The sequence below is a fragment of the Crocodylus porosus genome, unplaced genomic scaffold, assembly GCF_001723895.1.
Source record: "Crocodylus porosus isolate Cpor-Errol unplaced genomic scaffold, CroPor_comp1, whole genome shotgun sequence".
Lineage (NCBI taxonomy): Eukaryota > Metazoa > Chordata > Crocodylia > Crocodylidae > Crocodylus > Crocodylus porosus.
Genome location: NW_017728909.1, coordinates 24,906,453 through 24,924,966, shown reverse-complemented (window position 1 = coordinate 24,924,966; position 18,514 = coordinate 24,906,453). Strand labels below are relative to the sequence as shown.

The window sequence follows — 18,514 nt, the reverse complement described above, 5'->3', positions numbered from 1 at the left end:
AGTATTTCAAATATGCATTAACTATTTTTATATTGGAGTAAGAAGTGATAATCAGAACCTTAATGTACCACATCCAAATTCATTATTGCACTTACTTAGAAGATCTTTTGTACTGTACCCAGGTCTGAAGTAACAGTCTAGCATTAGTTTATATAATCCTGTGTACTCATGTTTACATAGTTCAGTTAATTGTTAAGTGATTGAAGTTTTAACAAGCTGTGTGAATAATATCAGCAGGAAACAAAACAATATCAAGACATTTTTGAGGTACTTAGTAGACACAGGACAAATTATGAGTTTCCTGTTCATATTTAGTAGATCCTTTGATCCATCAAATTGTTATTAAAGTAAACAGGCCACTCCCGAATCTGGAGGATTAGACAAGTTGTTCTTCCAAAGTCAACGGACTTGTATTGCTCTACATCAACTGAGGATCTGCCCCAATGGATCAAAGGGCAAGGAAAAATAGAGTGGTAAAACCTTTAGGGTTTTGTACTTTTTACCTATCCAAAACTAGGTAGCTGGCCACTGTTATTACAGCAGCAAACCCAGTCATCCTTGCTCAGGACTTCATTGCCTACTCCAGCAGATGGCTTGAGCTCACAATGCTAAAGTACATTTTAGTAATTCCTTCTTCAGGCAAATGTTACTGCTTTGGGAGGTTGAGTAATTGTAGAGATAAGACTAAGCAATCTGGCTCACTATGGTAATGCTTCTTGGTACATATGGCCATGTCCAGATGAGCACAGACATTTGGCCCCCCAGGGAAAACTAGCTGTGGCACACCTTGTGCTGTTGCTAGTTGTCCCCGGGGGACATCTATGCCATGCGGTTTCTGACACACTGCAAGTTGCCCCAGGTGGGGTAGTGGAGGGTGGGGCCAACAACTGTGCTGGCCCCAACAGTCTTACCTGGGGTGCTGGGGGCTAGGGAAGCTGCGGCCTCGGTGCTCCTGCAGCTTGGAGCCTGGCCGCCAGCTGGAGCTTGGCTCCAGCCAGAGAAGCTCCAGTTTTGGGTAGCACATGCTGCCTCCATGTGTGCCACCCCACTTTTTTTCTGATCTCCATGGGTCAAAAAAAAATCCCCTGGCTGCAAGGCAGCAGTATGGGAAACACTTGAATGTGCAGTGTCTGTCAGCCAGGCTGTTTCTGGTGGTGCATGCTGCTGCTTCCCGCACTATTTCATTCCTGTTAAAGATACACATAATTAACTACCCTGCACCTTAATAGCTATCAGAAATTTCTGAGATTGTCCATCTTCCTCCCCAAAACTTACATTCTGTGTGTGACCACCGGACTGGAGGGAGAGGGAGGGATCCTCCCCGTAGGTAGTCGCCTGTGGAAGGAGGACCGTCACTGATCACCCTGGAATGCTACTGGTTTGGAGTAGGTGTTATGAAGTCCATTTCCCGCCCTAGATCTCGCCCGCCATGACTTTGATGTTTATGTTCAGTTAGGGTGGTTCCTGGTCACTCTGCAGCCCGGGGTCCTCTCGGCGGTCACGTTGTGGGGCTCCGCCACCCCTTGTATCCCGGCCTTACGCCTCCTCTGATGCTCCCTCCTAATGTGCGACCTGGCTTCCTACGGACGGGCTGATCGCCTCATTGGTCTGACCGACCCTGATCCTAGAGTTCCTTGTACCCTGGGTGACCCGGGGCTGGGTCACGGTCAAAGCGGGGGCTTCACTATGGGGTCCTTAGCCTGAGCTCCCCGGCTATACCCCTCAGCTGGGGTATCCCTTTTAACCGGAAAACAAACCTGAAAACTGAAACTAGGTCCTCACAGCCCTACTGGCTGGGTCCCTAACCCGGACCTTCCCGGGCCTCTTTTGGGCAATTCCTATCTGTAGTCGGAGCCAGCTGGCATCACCCTCTGCCCGATAGCGCCTCCTTAGCGCTCTTCTGGGTCCCGGCCCTGCCTGGCGATGTTGCGTTCCCACACCGCCGCCCCAACCCAGGACCTGCAAGTCCTGCTTGTCTCGGGTTCACAGTCCCAAAATTCCCCGTCGCTTGATTCCCTGTCCTCGACGCTCATCGGCCGCTCCTTGCTCGTCGTCCTGCGGCTGGCCGTGGCTGGTATCTTTCCCTTTGCCTGGGTACGCTGCTGCTCCCTGCTAGGGTTCCTGGTCCTTCCTTCTGGGGACCTTGCCGCTTGTTCCTCCCCGGAGTCCTCGACTCCTCGCGGTGAGGGGTTGGCAGCCCGTCCAGCCCGGGAGCTTCCTATCCCCCCTGCTGGGGGGTCCGTGGCTCGTTCCCCTTTCGGGTCTTCTGCCTCGGCTGATGCGAGGCTCCCGGCTCGTTCTCCCCTCTGTCCCGGCTCGGCGGCCGCTTTTATCGCCGGCGTCCGGTCGCGTCGGCGTAAACAAGCAGCAGATGTCCCGCTCGGGCTCCGCCGCCATGGGTAAGTCCCGTCCCGGTTCCCCGGGACACTGTGTAATGGATTTCAGAAGGCCGTACATTTCCTATAATGTTTAAGTGGTCTATAACATGCTGTCACATTCTTTGGGTTGCTGTAATAACCACCCACTCACTAAATTACATAATGATCAGTGGGTCTGATCCTGCAGTCATTGTAGGGCCACAAAATGTAGGTCTCACACCATAAGAGCACTCCCAGAAGCAAGAAGAAAACAAATAATTGATGGCATAAGCAATTCCAAGGGGAGTATTTGTCTGAGAAAGTACTAATTAACTAAGTACTCCAGGATCTGGTTTATATATTAGGTATATAGCACCTATGGATTTCCCTCATCTCCCACATATATACAAATGCTCCCGCCATTACTGTTGTCATAATATGTTCATCTGGACTGAGGAAGGAATGTGCTTCAAAGACTTTTGCATAAGGGACAAAACTAAGATGTTTTGTTTGGTGCTGACTAATTTATGTCTATTAGGTAACTGTGATACTTCATCATATAGTGCTGAGCACTTGCTACATTTGCTGTGTGTTCTGTGCTGGGGTTCAGTCCTAAAGGATTGGGGTTTTTATTGACTTTGAGTTTCAGAAAAGTGGAATCTGAGGGTCTGTTTTGGATGGTTAGCCACATCACATGCAAGGGAATATATTTTATTTCAGTGAAGCACAAAACTAAATCCCATTTACCCCTTATATGTTAAGAATTTATTTACAACTTGATTTACACTTTACCAGCCAAGGACACTGTATGTGATTTCAACAGCCTAAGGATCGCCTCCTTGGACTCACTCAAGATGCATCTGTGGATGCATGGCAAAGTATGGTTCGCCTTCCCAACTGCATCCCCACACTGCAGGCCCATGTTCATCTTGGAATCAATAATGATTCCAAGATCCTTTTCTGCCTCTGTACTGACAAGAAGGGAGTTCCCCAACCTGTAGGTATGCTGCTGGTTCTTCCTCCCCAGGTGCATCACCTTGCACTTGTCAGTGTTGAAACCCATCCTGTTCTCATCCGCCCACCCCTGTAACCTGTATTGGTCCAATTGCAGCCTATTGCTCCCTTCTAGCGTGCCCACTTCCCCCCACATCTTAGTGTCATCTGCAAATTTGAACAGGGTGCTTTTTACCCCCTCGTCCAAGTCACTGATGAAGACGTTGAACAGTGCAGGCCGAAGGACCAAGCCCTGGGGGACCCCCCTGCCCACATCCCTCCAGGTCAAAAATGACCCATCCACCACTACTCTCTGGGTATGGCCCTCCAGCCAGTTAGTGACCCGTTTGACTGTGTAGGTGTTGACACCACAGTCCCTCAGTTTTTTAATGAGAATGGGGTGAGAGACCATGTCGAAGGCCTTCCTAAAGTCCAGAAAGACTATGTCCACTGCTACCCCTGTGTCTAAGGATTTGGTGACCTGGTCATAGAAGGCCACCACTTTGGTCTGACAGGACCTGCCTCTAATGAACCTATGTTGGTTGCCCCTAAGCATAATCTCCCCTGGTGGCCCCTCATGGACATGCACTAGGATAATTAGCTCAAAAAGCTTACCCAGGGTTGAGGTAAGACTAACTAGCCTATAGTTTCCTGGGTCTTTCTTTCTCCTATTTAAATATGTCCAGTCCCTCCAGAAGTTCCCTGACTAGATCCTCACTGACCCTTGGCCTGGGTGCGCCTCCCCTGGGGCCTGAGGGGGTCCCAGTGGGGAGGCTGATCCGGTCCCTGCTCAGGAAAATGGAGGCAAAGCAATTGTTAAATAGGTTAACTTTGTCTTCTGGTGTGACGACCAGATTTCCTAGCGTGTTTTGCAGAGGCCCCATGTTACCCAGTAACTTCTTTTTGCCCCCTATGTATTTAGAAAAGGACTTCTTGTTGTTCTTGATCCGGGGAGCTAGTCCCAGTTCCATCTCTGCCTTGGCCTTCCTGACTGCTTCCCTGCAGCCCCGAGCAACCAAAGTATAGTCCTCCCTGGTGATTAATCAAGTCTCCTCTGACACGCTGTAATTACAGCACTTTGGAGTGCCTCACCGCATGTGTATAGGCACTTTCTTAGGCTGGGAAGGGTACAGAACATTGATCTCCCAGTCCTTGGGGGAATACTCAAACCACTGGGCTGTTTTTAAGAATGGGCAGGAGTACCTGGCACCAGCTGTAGGTGCCTAAATGTTCTTGTGGATCTGACCCTTAAACTCCATAAGTACCTTAATGTACAACCTGAGGGCATGGCAAGAAACCATCTCCTTGGGGTGCTGCTCTCTCCTCCTTCATATTTGATACCTAATGGTGATATAGTCTCTCAGGGATGACAATTCTTAAAAGGAACAGGACCATAAATGGGACCCTAAATGCAAGATGGGGTGGATTCTGTTAAACAAGGTTGAAACTCTTGGTACTCTGTTATACATGATATTTTTATTCACTGTATAGACTTGTTGTTTTCAGTGGGCGGGATTGGTTGTTGGGTTTGCTTGGTGGCCTGTGGTTCGTCCAGCGGTCATTCATGGGGCTCTGCCACCCCTACACCCTGACCTAACCCCCTTGTGTAAGTTGTCCCTCCATCAGCCTTGTCCGCTCTCATGGAGTTGCATCCCACAGCTGGACGCCTGCGCACTTGTCGCCTGCAGTCAGGTTTGCCCACGCAGGCCTGCCCCTATGCCTTCCCTACCTCCACCCGTTCTTTCAGGGAAACACAAAAAAACCCCTCTGGGGCTTTCCCTTGGCCCCGTTCCTCAGGGATGCTCGCAATACCCTCTACTCCTCCCCTTCGTACAGGGCAACAAAACAGAAACTTGTCAACAAAATACTAAAGAGATGAGCCACCTCCTGACATGGCTATGCCCTGTCCCCTTACTATTCTTCCCCTTACTCTAGTTTGGGGACATTCTTACTGCCCGTTGCCTCTGGGATTCACTCCCATTCTCCCGTTGACCCGGCCAGGACTGGCGGCCATACTCGCCCTGATTGTAACCCCCTTGGGGCTCTCCTTGGGGTCTTTCTCTCTGGCATGACTTCCTTCTCGCCCTGGTCATCCCAATACTCCCATCTGGAATCCGCTCGAGCGTTGGTTCCATCTCTGACTCCGTCTTCAGGTCCGGAGTGCCTGCCGCTCACCCGCCTTTCCGTCCATGCTCCCGGAAGGGTGCTCCGCCCCACATTGTTTGGGTCCAACCCCAGCTTGTCGGGCTCTGCGGGTCCTGTGGGAAAGATCTTCTTCCCTCCCAAAGGCAGCTGCAGCCCCCTTTCCTTGATGCTCTCTCCTCCTCCTCCTTGTTCCTCCGTGGCATCAGCTGCCATTTTTATCCTCGCCAGCCAGCGTTCGGGGCTGACGTCACCGGCTGGCCTTAATTAGATAAAAAGGCGGCTGATGAGCCGTGCAGGCTCTTCTTTCCACCCCTGCTGTACTGTGTCTCCTGTTGCCGGTGAGTACGTCTTGTTACTTTTTCCTTCTCTTTTCCCGGGACAGAGGATAACAGTAAACCTGAAATATTCCAGTAGCAGAAAGGGCTATTTCTGGAAATATTGTTATTGTAAATTACCTCTGCTAATCTGTACGTAATATTTTAAAAGGACATGTATGCAGGAAAGCATGGTAAGTAAAGTTGAGTCACTAGGGCTAGGTACAGACAGTTAAAAAGTCCTTGGCTGAATCAATTCAGTCTTCGCAGGTTAGTCTAAGCTGTATGGACTGAATCCATAAACAAGTGAAGACATTCACTTTTGATTCTGGAAATGTAGCCACATGCCTGCAGTGGCTCAGGCCAGCAGCTAGGGGGGCCCTAGAGTATGCCTCCCTGTTTGGCTGAAGCAGACAGCTGGGGACAAGGGTAGCTCCCCTATCCTGTGTGGAGGAGGACTTGTGGGGGGCAATACAAAGCATCCTCAGATGCTGCGGGGCTGTGAGTTAGCTTGAATCTGGAAGGCATCTAGGACAAAAGTTCAGTAAACCAATTTAAGATAAATCAGTTAAATCTGATACTACATCTATCCAGGTTTATCCTAAACTAGTTTCAGCGATTTTGAAAGTGGTTTATGTACATTGAACTTGTGTTGTGGTACAGTTTGAACCAGTTTCTGATTACTTATACCAGTTTATGTGTAACTTCTGTCCGTAGCCCAGGAGAATACCAAACAGGAGCAAGTCTATTTACACCTGCAGGGAGATAGAAATGTATCTTACCGTTTGAGATTCATAAGTATGGGCTATTCAGGAGACATCAAGGAACATGGAAATCAGAGATAATCTTATCTTGGTAAGCAAATAGTAATGCAAAAGAAACTCTGTTATAAAGAAGGAAAGAATGAACATTTTGCTCACTTTGAACATGTGCACAAATTCTCCCACTGAATTTCTGAGGGGGGGGTTTCATCTGTGTAAGAAAGAGGTTTAAAATCTGGTCTTAACAATACAAGACATTCATTGTTCATTCTCCTCAAGCTTTGCACACTTTGAATAGCTTGGATTTTTAATCTTGTGTTTGCTAGCTTTTAATACATTATTTATTTTCTAGGCTGGTAGAGAGACCGCTAAATACAATGTAACAACCCTTCATTAAAAATAGGGCTGGAAGGGACCTCAGGAGGCAATCTAGGCCATACCCCTGGTCATATCCTAGATCACTGCTGTCTAGCCAGTCCAAGCAAGTGTCTGTCTATCCTGCTGTATCCCCCCCAGTAATGGGGATTCCACAACCTCTCTAGGTAAGAGGTTTCTCTTTCCTTAACTACCCACATCTTTAGAAAGTTTGTTTTAATATCCAACCTAAATATCCTTTACTGCATTTAAAACTGTTATTTCTTGTCCTGTCCTCTGTTTATGTTTGGTCCAAACCCATGGTGGAGCCTAGCCAGTTACTCCCTGATTTGTATTTGTGCATTTGATTGCTCCATCCTAAATAGCTCTTGTCCCATGTGGCATAAATGATCTTAATGCAGGGGTGGAAGGAAGGACTCCAGAAGTCGATTAATTTCAGACCATTTCTCTCAAGGTCATTTTGAATCCCAATCCTATCCTCCAAAGTATTTGCTGTCCCATCCAGCTTGGTGTCATCTTCAGATTCATTAAGGGCAGAATTCTGTTTCACTTTACGCTGTCAGATAGCAGTTTTCTAGTCTTGCTCATGGCTATTTTGGGAATTTACACACAGTTTGCAGTCGTATTCTGTTTTATTTGTTGCAAGCATCCACACAGCTTCTGAGTATGTAGGCTTCACACTGGCCAGGCAGGTAAGCAGCTATGTACGCTGGGTATGTAAATCACAAATTTCTACCTGGCAAACACTCATGGCCAGTGGCAATAGCAAACCTTCCTTGTTTTAGCTACAATAACTGAGTAGTTAAAGTACTCATCCAGGTTCAACACCCCTCGCCCAGGATTTGAACCTACCATTTTTTTACTTCATAGCCTATTTGACCCACCAAGCTCCAGGTCAGGCATTATCTGCTTCCCTCACTAGATAATGTTGAAGCTGCACTTTATATTTAATATTAATTTGGTAAATGGGTAGAGAATATTGAAGAAGCTTCTGTCCCATAGGGAACAAAGATTCAGGCTAGAACCATGGTTTTCTCCCTTCCAGGGCAGCATTCATCTCACAGAGCTACACATCTTTTAGTTTGCTCCCTTCCCACTGGTCCCACTTATCTTCCTTTCTTGGCTTCCAGAAGCTTAATAATGATACCAGCAATTTAAGAGTAGGAAAAACACAATTTCAACTACTATTTATGTTACTAATATTAACTGCTGCCACGTAACTATGATAGAATATAGGGACTATTCTCTGCAATAAAAAAGAAATTGGATACAGCCCATTGGCCGGATTTGGCCCATGGAGCCCATGGAGCCCTATCACCTAACCAGCGGTGCCACTGATAGGTTTCAGGCTGGACCTACATGCTATATGTGGTGTGCCCCAAATTGGCCCTCATGCTGCATGCAGAGCCCACCAGCCCTGGCCCTGCACAATATATGTGATGCGTGAGCCTGGTTTGGTGCGCATACTGGATCTGGTGCATAGGGCTAACCTGTGGATTCAATCTGGGCTGCAAACGATCCCTCTGCATCTCATCCAGCCCACAGGGCCTGATGGGTTCGATGTCCTTGTATTATAGTAGAATTTACAGAGGACATTAGTATGCCTATTTTAGATGCATATTATTTTCTACCCGTTGTTTTGTAAGTGACTGCCTGGAAGCAAACTCCTTTGCTTGAAGTTTGCTACAGCTATATTTGTTTACCAGGTTAAATGATTGACTTTCACTGTGACTAGAAATCACCAGTTTCTTTTTCCCAGTCCTCTTCTATTGGTGGAGGAAGTCATGAGACTACATTCCTCACACAAATTGAAGGCACTGAACTGAAAAAGTAAAAAAAGAAACCAAGTTTATTGCAAGTCATACTTGACAATCTGAGCCAACAGATAGGCAGTTCAGCTATAAGGCTAGGGACAGAAATTACACATAAAACGGTTTAAGTGATCAGAAACTGGTTTAAATTTGTAACAGAACAGATGTTCAGTGCACATAAACCAGTTTGACAATGGCTGAAACCAGTTTGAGATAAACTGGGTTGAATGTAGTATCAGACTTAACTGATTTGGCTCAAACCAGTTTATGCAATGTCTGTCCTAGACCCCTTGCTGGTTTAAGATAAGCCAGACTCCCCCAGTGTAGTCTGCCTTGTCTCTCTCCAGTGCGTCTCATATGGGAATTCCTCTCTAGCCTCGCCGTTATTCTTAGGGATGAACACCTGGGTCACTGGAATGACTTCGGGTCAGTTCACCAGGGGGCCTTGCCTGCCGTGTCTTTGATGATGATTGCCTTCAGATTGGGAGGACGATGTTTTTGTCCCATCTCCCCTTGGTCATTCCTGCTGTTTCACCTTTGTGGGGCTCCAACCTCCCCTACCCCTCACCTAATACCAACTTTGATGTCATCACCTGCGTTGTTGAGGCTGATGTCCTGTGCCAGCTTTGGTGCTCAGGTTCCTAGAATACGATGGCCACCGGATGTGGGAGTTGTCATTATCCCGAGCATTTCTTCCTGCCTTCTTCCTTTCCGATTTATACACTGTCCAGCCTCAGTACTGGTCTGTCCCCCAACACGTCGCCTCTGCCCCGGGCTTGGGACCTGCCATCCATCTGTCTCACCTGTATCCCAGCTCCACCAAGTCCTGCCAGGCTCCAATCTCTGCTGCTGGCTTCCTCGGTCCACACGGGCTCTGTAGCCAAATCCCTGGGCCCTCTCAGGCCCTGAGTTATAGTGGAGACCCTTTCCCAGGGTTACCACCAGGTCCCCTCACTGGGACTGCTTGCATTCTCTGGCCTCCCCGGGCCAGCTGGGGACACCACTTCTGGTCTGCGTCCCACCCCCCTCGCTTGTCTTCCACCAGGCTTTTTATCTTGGATCTGGGGGTCTGGCTGCCCAATTGGTCCCAGCACGCTGTTATAAAGTGTGCCCGCACCAATGGGGCTGTTGGCCCCGGCTTCTTCAGGCTCGGGCATTTTTTTTTTTCCTTTTTGTATTTTCCCGCGGCGGCTCCTTTTATCTCCTGGTGTGGCGTCCCGCCGCCTCTGCTCTATCTCAGGTAAGTCTTTTCCACGCCCAGCATGCTGGTGTGCTCTCTGGGCTGGGCAGGGCTCTCTACTCCACAGTCAGGCTGGTCCCTCCCCTCTGCTCCCTGGCTACAGCTCCTCTAGTTTCTGCAGGCATCTGCCTGGTTTCTGCCCTCCCCCCTACCCATCCCTTCCCCACTCTCTGCTAAGCAGGCATTCCCCTGTCCCTCACAGACACCTCTCAATATTATCTAGCAAACCACATGCTGGCTACCTGAGCTGGACAAAGGCAGAATCAACATATGGCTGGTAATGTCCTTCTGTTTTCTTAATGGGGTGATTAAATACAGAGTTAGAGGTGATAAACATTACCTGCTCGGCTGTTTGGGGATGGGGGGGGGGCACCCTCCCTAATCACAGCATCCTGCTGGGGCCTGGCCACACACCCCTCAGCTCAGCTCTGGGCAAGGGAGGGAGGGCTGCTCTAGCACCCCCCAGCTTCTAGCCTGAGCCACTACAAGCATGTGCCTGCATTTTTAAGGATATCTGTTTGGTTACAAAACTGATTTAGCCTAGCCAAGTTAGACTAACCTGCAAAGGTTGAATCAATTCAGGCTCAGGCTTTTTAAACATGTGTCCTTAGCCTAAATGTACACAGTGAAAGGTGACATTTTAATCAGCAATTCGCTCTGGAAAACAAAAAGAGGAATGCATGTCATATGCACTTTTTTCTACCCTCTCATGTTTAAATAATTTTGTTCAGGTTGTAGCATGGACAACTGGTGCCGCCTTGGGGGCACATGCTTCCCAAGTGGCTTGAGGGGAGGTCCCCCTGCAGCCGATCGCTCTAGCCAATCACTGCAGCCACTTCTGGAAGTGGCTGCGGCTGCTTCTGGAAGTGGCTGCAGCCAATCACTCCAGCTGCAGCCGCTTTTGGGAGCTCAACAGTGCTCCACTCCTGAGCCGGCGCTTGCAGGGGGGACACCAGCACTCCCACCTGCCCCTCCGCCCATTGCCTAAGCGGCAAGCATGGCCAGTCCTGGGGTGCATTGGCACTCTCAGGGGGTTCACGTGCACCCCCTCTGCATCACCACTGGATTGCAGTACAGTTCTGGGTTTCTTGATTTTTTCATGGAAACATTTAAGTAGGAAATTCTATGTTTCAGTGTATTTTCTGCTGTTTATAACTTTGCTGTATTTTCACCATTTGGATTGAGGCTTTCCATGGTGACTGTGTTTCAGTAGAGATGATACAAGGAACCTCTTGAATTATTTATGTACTTAGTCATCAGTGTTTTTAAAAATATTTTTCAGCTGAACAGAATGCTTTTCTATTAGTTAATGCCTTCTTTTTATTTGTATAAATGCTGGGACAAGCAGAGGCCCAGAGTGCTCCCTGGGCTCTCACTTGTCCCACCACTCAGCCCAGCCCGGGCCCCACTCACCCCAGTCCCTGCTCCTGTCTGTGCCCCGCTCTCTCCCTCACCATGGGGGCCTTGATCTGTTTCCCACTCCACAGTGGTGAGGGAGGGAGTGGGGGTGGGGCTGGGGATTGAGACCCCACCCAGTGCAGGAGTGAGTGGGACAGGGGCAAATCATTCACCCTTGCCCCTGCCCCACTCCCTCCTGCACTGTGGGGGATTTTCCCACAACCTTGCCTGTGAATGGGGCCACGGCTGGGCAAGGTGGTGAGACAGTCAGAGCCCAACGGATCATCCAGGGGAGCTGGGGTGGGGGGGGCCTGTGCCCTCCACTTAGCTCCCTCATGATGCGCACAGCAGCAGGAGCCACCCACCCATGCCCCTGGATGAGCTGCCAGGCTCCAATTGTCCCACTATCCTGCTTGACTGGGGGCCCCATTCACCATGAATGAGGCCCAAGCCAGGCCAAGTCATGGGACAGTCCTCACAGTACAGGAGGTAGTGGGGCGGGGGCAGCGGTGAATGATTTGCCCCTGCCCCACTTCCTCCTGCACTGTGGGGGGTCTTGATCTGCCCCCCCTGCCCCGAAGCCCAGTCACCGAGAAAGGGAGGGAGTGATGAGGTGAGAAAAGAAGTGGGGCTAGGGCAGGCACTGCACAACTGGAGTGGGGTGCGGGACTGAGCTGTGTGGAGGGGGCAGCGGCTCCCGCTCCTGCGTGCACCTCTGGGAGGTCATGGGGGTGTCCCCTGAACTGTGCGGGGAATGGGGTGGGCTGCGGCTGCAGGCTGGGGTCAGGGCTGCAGCCACTGGGGGCAGGGGAGGGTTTAACTGCTTCAAACTCATATACCCAGGATAGTAAATATTCTTCAACAGCTTGTATTTTATGTGCTGGGTCTCCTCATGTCCTGAGAAAGGGAACTTGTGTCTTTAAATTTAACAGCTTTAATGTGAAACTTGTAGAGCACAACCTACAATACCACAAGTCCCAACCTGATCTGGGAGAATCAAGTACTTACGAGGGAATTGCTTGTATTGCATCACAAACCTGAGCTATAAACTACATAAAACCTTCAGAGTCATTCAGGGCAATCAAACTTGTAGGTAATAGAGCTGACTGGAAAATATTGAGCATTAATCCGAAAAAAAATTAAAAATGGAACATTTTTCAGGGGAATAAATATTCAGAAAAGATGGAAAGGGAAGTTTTCAGGTTGCTTGCTTACCAGTTCCACAGTCCCCTTGCAGTAAAGTTAACAAGATCCCTTTTTTAAAGGTGCTGAGAGGGGTTGGGGGGGCTACAGTGAATTTTGGGGTGGCTGCAGCCCCTCCTGTAACTCTTTTCCCAGTGCCACTGAATATCCCAGATCTCTGCCTTGGTTTCAGCCCAGCTGCCAGACAGGCAGAAGGGGCAGGTCATGTTTGCATAGCTATTTTTCTGTTGGAAAATCATTCCAGTCAGGGTTAGTTCTGACTAGTTTTAGAAGGAACCCAACCAGCTTAGGGTACATACTCATTAAAAGTCTATAGTTAATTCTAGAATCAGAGACTACTTCCTGCATGACTTGGAATATAAGAACTACTTCCCTGTAAAAGTAAATTATCTTCTTTCAACATGGAATTTGGAAAGTCAGGTTCGTCTGTGTCTTCTAGATAAAAGATACTGCAAAATATTAAATTGCTATATCTCCAGTGTTTCAGTGGGATGACAGAATAACTATGTAGGGTTTATAGCCAGTGAACCCTGAGCTCTCTTGCCAATGGCTAGAGAAAGCTTAATGAAATATTCAACATTTTCAACATTCAGCTTTCATAAAACATGCTAATTTGACTCCCATTAGTATATGCTAGCATATAAAGAGTTAGAACTATTCAGATAATACTGAGAGTTGTAGCTCCCTTGTACTGCTTTCACCCTGACTTTTACATTAAGCTTATTAACTTGTGATAAACTGTAGTCTGCATATAAAACACTCTTTTCTGTTACACAAGCATTTCTTGAAATAAGCAATACTTTTATGATTCTTGTGTTTGCTTTTTAGAATTTTTATTTATCATTTTGTCACCATATTTTAGTGCCTGCTACTTGCAAGAAAGGAGTAACTGATATTTTAATACTCTCTTATCTCTATCTCAGATTGTATTTAGTGCCTTAACTAGGACTCTGAAGAACAAGATAATGTGTATTTTAATTTATAGTCTCCTCCCCTTTAGTCAAAACATAATTAATTCCTGAGACATGCAACAACTTCCAATAATAAGAATTCAGTATGTCTAGATAGCAGACAGAACACACTCATGCACTGTATCATGCCATGGGTAGCAAGAAGATAAATTATTCAGCCCAGACCTTAGTACATTGATCAGGTACCGTGACTATTGTTGTTTGCTATTTGTATTATGCTTATATCCTGTGGAGCCAATCAGGATCAGGCACCTCTGTTACAGGAAATGTATAGACTTATATTAAAAGAATGCCTGCCTGCCAAGAGTTTGCAGGCTAGCTAAAGACAGTAGGCTATGGATTTCTTTAGCAGACAGTGGAAGAGTTGGGGCAGTGGAGATGGTAACAACAATGGAAACACAGCCTTGTTAGACTCATATAACATCTCAGTTTCCCTTTCAGCAAAATTGGGGATACTAATATTTACTCTCCTGCCTTCCAGGTGTGGCGTGAATCAATGTTTGTACAGTTCTTTGATCATACAGTGTGCTATAAAAATCCTGGTTAACCACTAATAATGTTACGTTTGCAAGTAATCATTGGTAATGCAAACAGAGTATTCCAAATTTCCGTGTATGAGGGTTTTTTGTTAATGATACTCCCTCCCTGCCCTCAATATTGCCAAGGAATACAATTGTTTGCTTGTTTCTAAGATAATTTGTATTTCTGTGCTTGTGGAGAGAAGGAAGGCGTTGCAACAGAGACTGTCTTAAAGATTTTTTTGAATTTTAATTAAAAATTAAAAAGTAAACATAGAACATACACTCTATATTAGTGCAGAATTTGGATCATGGAACACAGAATGTAGATTTGTCATTGAAAGCCTAGAACTTCTTCTGGTTCTGATGTTCTGCACTAATACACAAAACTATGTAATTTGCATGAGTAATCATAGATAATCACAATGAAATATTATTGAATTGCAGCCACATGCTCTTTCCTTTCCATATGTTAATAAACATCAGGACCAAAGCCCATAACACCCAACTCCAATGGTTGCCCTAAAACCAATTAAGTTGACCAGTGGAGGATTTCCTGTACCTAGAGCAGGGGTGGGCAAGTATTTCAGACGGAGGGCCACTTAGTGAGTTTTGGCAAGCTGTCGAGGGCTGCATGGGTAGCTCCACCTCTTGACAGGTGCCATCTTGGGCCAGAAGTCCTGCCTCTGACCTCTAGCCCTTGCCACCAGAAGTCCCTCCCTTTGCCCCTGGAAATACTCCTTTGGGGAAGAGGATTTGCTGTCTTAAAACCAGAAAAAAAAACAAATTATGTACTAAAAATCAAATATCCATAATATTATATTTTAATTTCATTAATATATATATGTGTGTGTCCTGATATGTGTATGTTTCTGCTTTACATGTAGAAGGGATTGCATAATAGCTCAGAATACAGTCTTACTCTTGCATAGTGTGTGGGGTGTGCAGGGGTGTCGGGGTATGGGTGGATGTGGAATGTGTGGGAAGCGATGGATGTGTGTGTGTGTGTGTGTGTGTGTGTGTGTATGGCATTTGTGGGAAGTATAATTGTGTGTGGAGGAGGGTGTGGCTGTGTGGTTTGCAGGAAGGGTTTGAGGGTATGTGAGGTGTGCATGGGAGTGCCCTGCACACTCCCCACTGAGCTGGTCAGCGCCCAACCCCACTCTGCAATAGCCCAGAGCCCAAGGGCAAGCTGCCAGTGGGCTGCTGGGCCTCTGGTGTGCAGGGGAGCCCAGGCCTTCCCTCCCCCATGTGGTGCTGTGCCCTAGGGCTGGCCATAAGGAGAGCCAGGTGGGCCAATGCTGCCTGAATCCTCTTGGTCATATTTGCACTCCGGCATCCCCTGCCACCACCAGGAGGCCGGGGGCCACTGGGGAAGGGTCTGTCAGGCTGGGGGTGCAGTGTGGGAGGCTTCTAGAGCCAGTGGGGGTGGAACGAGCAGCAAGGATGTGGCTCGGGGCACGGAGAGGCGGTGCGGAACTTGAATTGCATGCCTGAGGCTTGGGGCAGCAACGGCCCAGCTGTGCCCCCCATGGGTGACCTGAGGAGTTCCACCACCCCAGGTGAAAGGCCCAGTGCCCGCCACCCCACAGGGGTGCAGCGGCAACTTGCCCCCTGGCCCTGGGATGGGCAGGGAGGCTGCGCCAGGAGCTAGAGCAGAACCACGGCCACTTTTCTGCTTCAAAAGCTCCCGCAGCTTCCAGGAGGCCCAGGTCCCAGAGAAGCTCCTGGCTGGCCCCAGAGGCAGTGCAGGGAGCCACCTGAGGCTGCTGGGGGTGGCATGACCCAGCCAGGATGTGGCCCAGGATGCGGGAAGCCCTAAGGAGGCAGAGCAGAAGTTGCATCCTGCGCATAAGTCTTGGGTTGGCAATGGCCTGGCTGCCCACCCCGCCCAAGGGCGGCCTTGGCACGTGCCACCACCCCAGGGGGAACTCCCCACCCCCACCCCACAGGGGTCTGGCGGCAGCTCATCCTCAAGCCCCAGGACGGGCAGGGAGGCTGTGACAGGAGCCAGAGCAGAGCTGCATCCACTTTTTTGTTCTGGAAGCTCCTGCAGCCTTCCCGGGCTTCCTGCGCCCTGGTCTGGAACCCTACCAGGTCTTGCCACCCTCATCAGCCTTGGGAGGCAACCCATGCTGCCCCTGGGGCCATCCAGGAGCTTTCCCGGGACCCCCAGGCTCCTCGCAGCTGCAGGAGCTTTCAGAGCATAAAAGCGACTGCATCTCCACTCCCACTCCTGGCACAGCCTCCCTGCCTGTCTTGGGGCTGGGAAGTGAGCTGCCGCTGGGCCCCTGCCGGGCAGGGGCCCCAGGCCATTACTCCCAGGGTGGTGGCACCCACCGGCACTTCCCGGGGGGCGGGCAGCTGGGCCACTGCTGTCCCAAGCCTCAGGCACATGATCCAAGTTCTGCGCTGCCTTCCCCGTGCCCTGGATCATGCCCCCACTGACTCATGCCACCCCCGGAGCTGGACAGGGGGGTTGCGAGCCAGCAACAGCCAGGTAGTGACCTGGGGCCAGTGCTGCCAGGGCTCTATGGAACTGGGCTGAGCTGCCCCAGCAGTGAGGGAGGGGAGCCACCCTGCTTGAAGCCCCACTGGCACTGGCCCCAGGACACCAGCGCTGGCTCCCATGTGCTCTTTTGCTCCCAGCTCCCTCGCCCCAGTCCTGTGGTCAGGCAGGGACCAGTGCACACAGCCCTGACCCTGCTCTTACCTGAGTTTCCCACTCCAGCACAGGCGGGAACAGCCCCATGGTCCCAGACCAGAAGCCTCTGCTAGGCAGGGGCTTCTGGCTGGGGCGGGTGGGGCCAGGCAGGCCCTGCTCTTCCAGGGGCCTGCCGTGGCTTCCCCTGGGTCCTATTGCCCTTGACTCCTGTCATTTTTTACAGGAGCCAGAGGCAAATAAATACTAAGTTTTAAAAAAATTTTAGGAGCCCCATGGGCCAGACAGGATCCAGCCCACTAGGCCATTCTGACTGTGGGCCAGATTCTGCCCACCCCTGTCCTAGAGAAATGCCCAGCTGTTTTTTTTCTAGTGATACCCAGACTGCAGATCCCAAGCCACAAATGACTGTTCAGTTTATCACATAGAGCTCTTCAGAGAAAATGTTGTTTCTTAGTGTATACATAACATATATCTTCCCTGCCATCGTGAATAACAGAATACATGCAACTTCACTAATTTAATACAGGCAGTATTTTTTTCAGTCGCAATAGAAATTAAATAAAGTGCCATAGCTGTGTTGTGTTGTTTAGGTTTTTTTTGAACCATAGTATTTTTGCCACAATTCCCCATAAACTATATGTTATTCTGGTTCCTCAGGACTGAGTGCCACTAGCCTATTCAGTTCAATTTAATTTTGGTTCTTTATACTGACCTCATTATTGCAGTATGTGAGCTCTTGCCCGCAATAAAATATGAGATACTTTAATTTATGCTCACATGTACAATTAAGCATGTGTTGCGTGTGGTTTGTTCTTTTTCTCATCCTCTCCCCAGGTGGAGAATTATGTGTACACTGTCATAGGTTGTCTTGGCAATGTCTTTTATGCCTCTAAATTGCATCCATTGGGCAGTCCCAGGAGCCTGAAGATCAACAATGTTTAATGGTGACTCAAAGCCCTCTTTATACTCCAAAACAAAAGCTGGTTCTGAAATTTTGGGCCAGAAGTTACCTGTTATAGAAATAGAGGTAAATGTAAGAGTTATATGAGAAGAAAGAGTCATCTGAGCTGTCTTAACTTCTTCTTCCTCCAGTATCTTAATGAATCCTAATAAAATAAAAAAACCCACCATAATCAGTGATGTATTATTTACCTTATCTGCTTGTGATTTATTTGTGAATGGGAGCTGCCTGGGTAAAGGTTATAGAAAGTATTTCAATATAAACAGGTAAAACAACATAATCAATCATGTGAAAAGGGATAAAAAACAGCATAATGGGGCTGGAGTGAAAACGCTTGATTAGACTAAAGCTCCAAATTCAGAGCATGCAACACCAAATAGTGAACCTTTAGCAACCAGTGCAAAGTCTCATTTCACTCAAGCCTGCATATCTAGTTAAAACACATCATCCACTGAGTTGCTCCAAAGTATTTATTAGACATAAAAACTAGGGGATAAAACTAGTAAAAAATGAGTAAGCCCCAAGAAAATTTACTGCCGTACAAAAAAATGTATAAAGGTCTGTAACAGGTTGTCTGTCCCCTTAAAAAAGGTCAGCCAGCCATGTTACAGGTGTTCAACTGTGGTGAATTCTGCTACTGGAGTGTCTCACTGGGAGAGAGAGCAAGAATGAGTGGGAACAGAGCAGGGAAGTAATCTGTGAAGTTACTGGCGTTTTTCCTAATTTCTGGGGAGGGCAGCAGCTTTTAATTTCATAGAATCATAGAAGTAGAGTCAGAAGGGACCTTGTAGATCTTCAAGTC

At 48.4% G+C, this 18,514-nt stretch overlaps 1 protein-coding gene across 5 annotated transcripts in view; it reads left to right on the top strand.

Moving 5' to 3' along the window:
- PRLR (prolactin receptor) overlaps positions 1-18,514 on the top strand; it is a 145,805-nt gene that overhangs the window by 18,907 nt on the left and 108,384 nt on the right. For 2 of the 5 annotated variants that reach the window (XM_019531943.1, XM_019531940.1), the window contains one exon: positions 6,527-6,664. The exons of 2 other annotated variants lie outside the window; for them this stretch is intronic. The gene's annotated coding sequence lies outside the window, so the exon portion shown is untranslated. Of the gene's footprint in view, positions 1-6,526; positions 6,665-6,973; positions 7,113-18,514 lie in introns of all 5 variants that reach the window. One more of the 5 variants, XM_019531942.1, reaches the window with a different exon arrangement.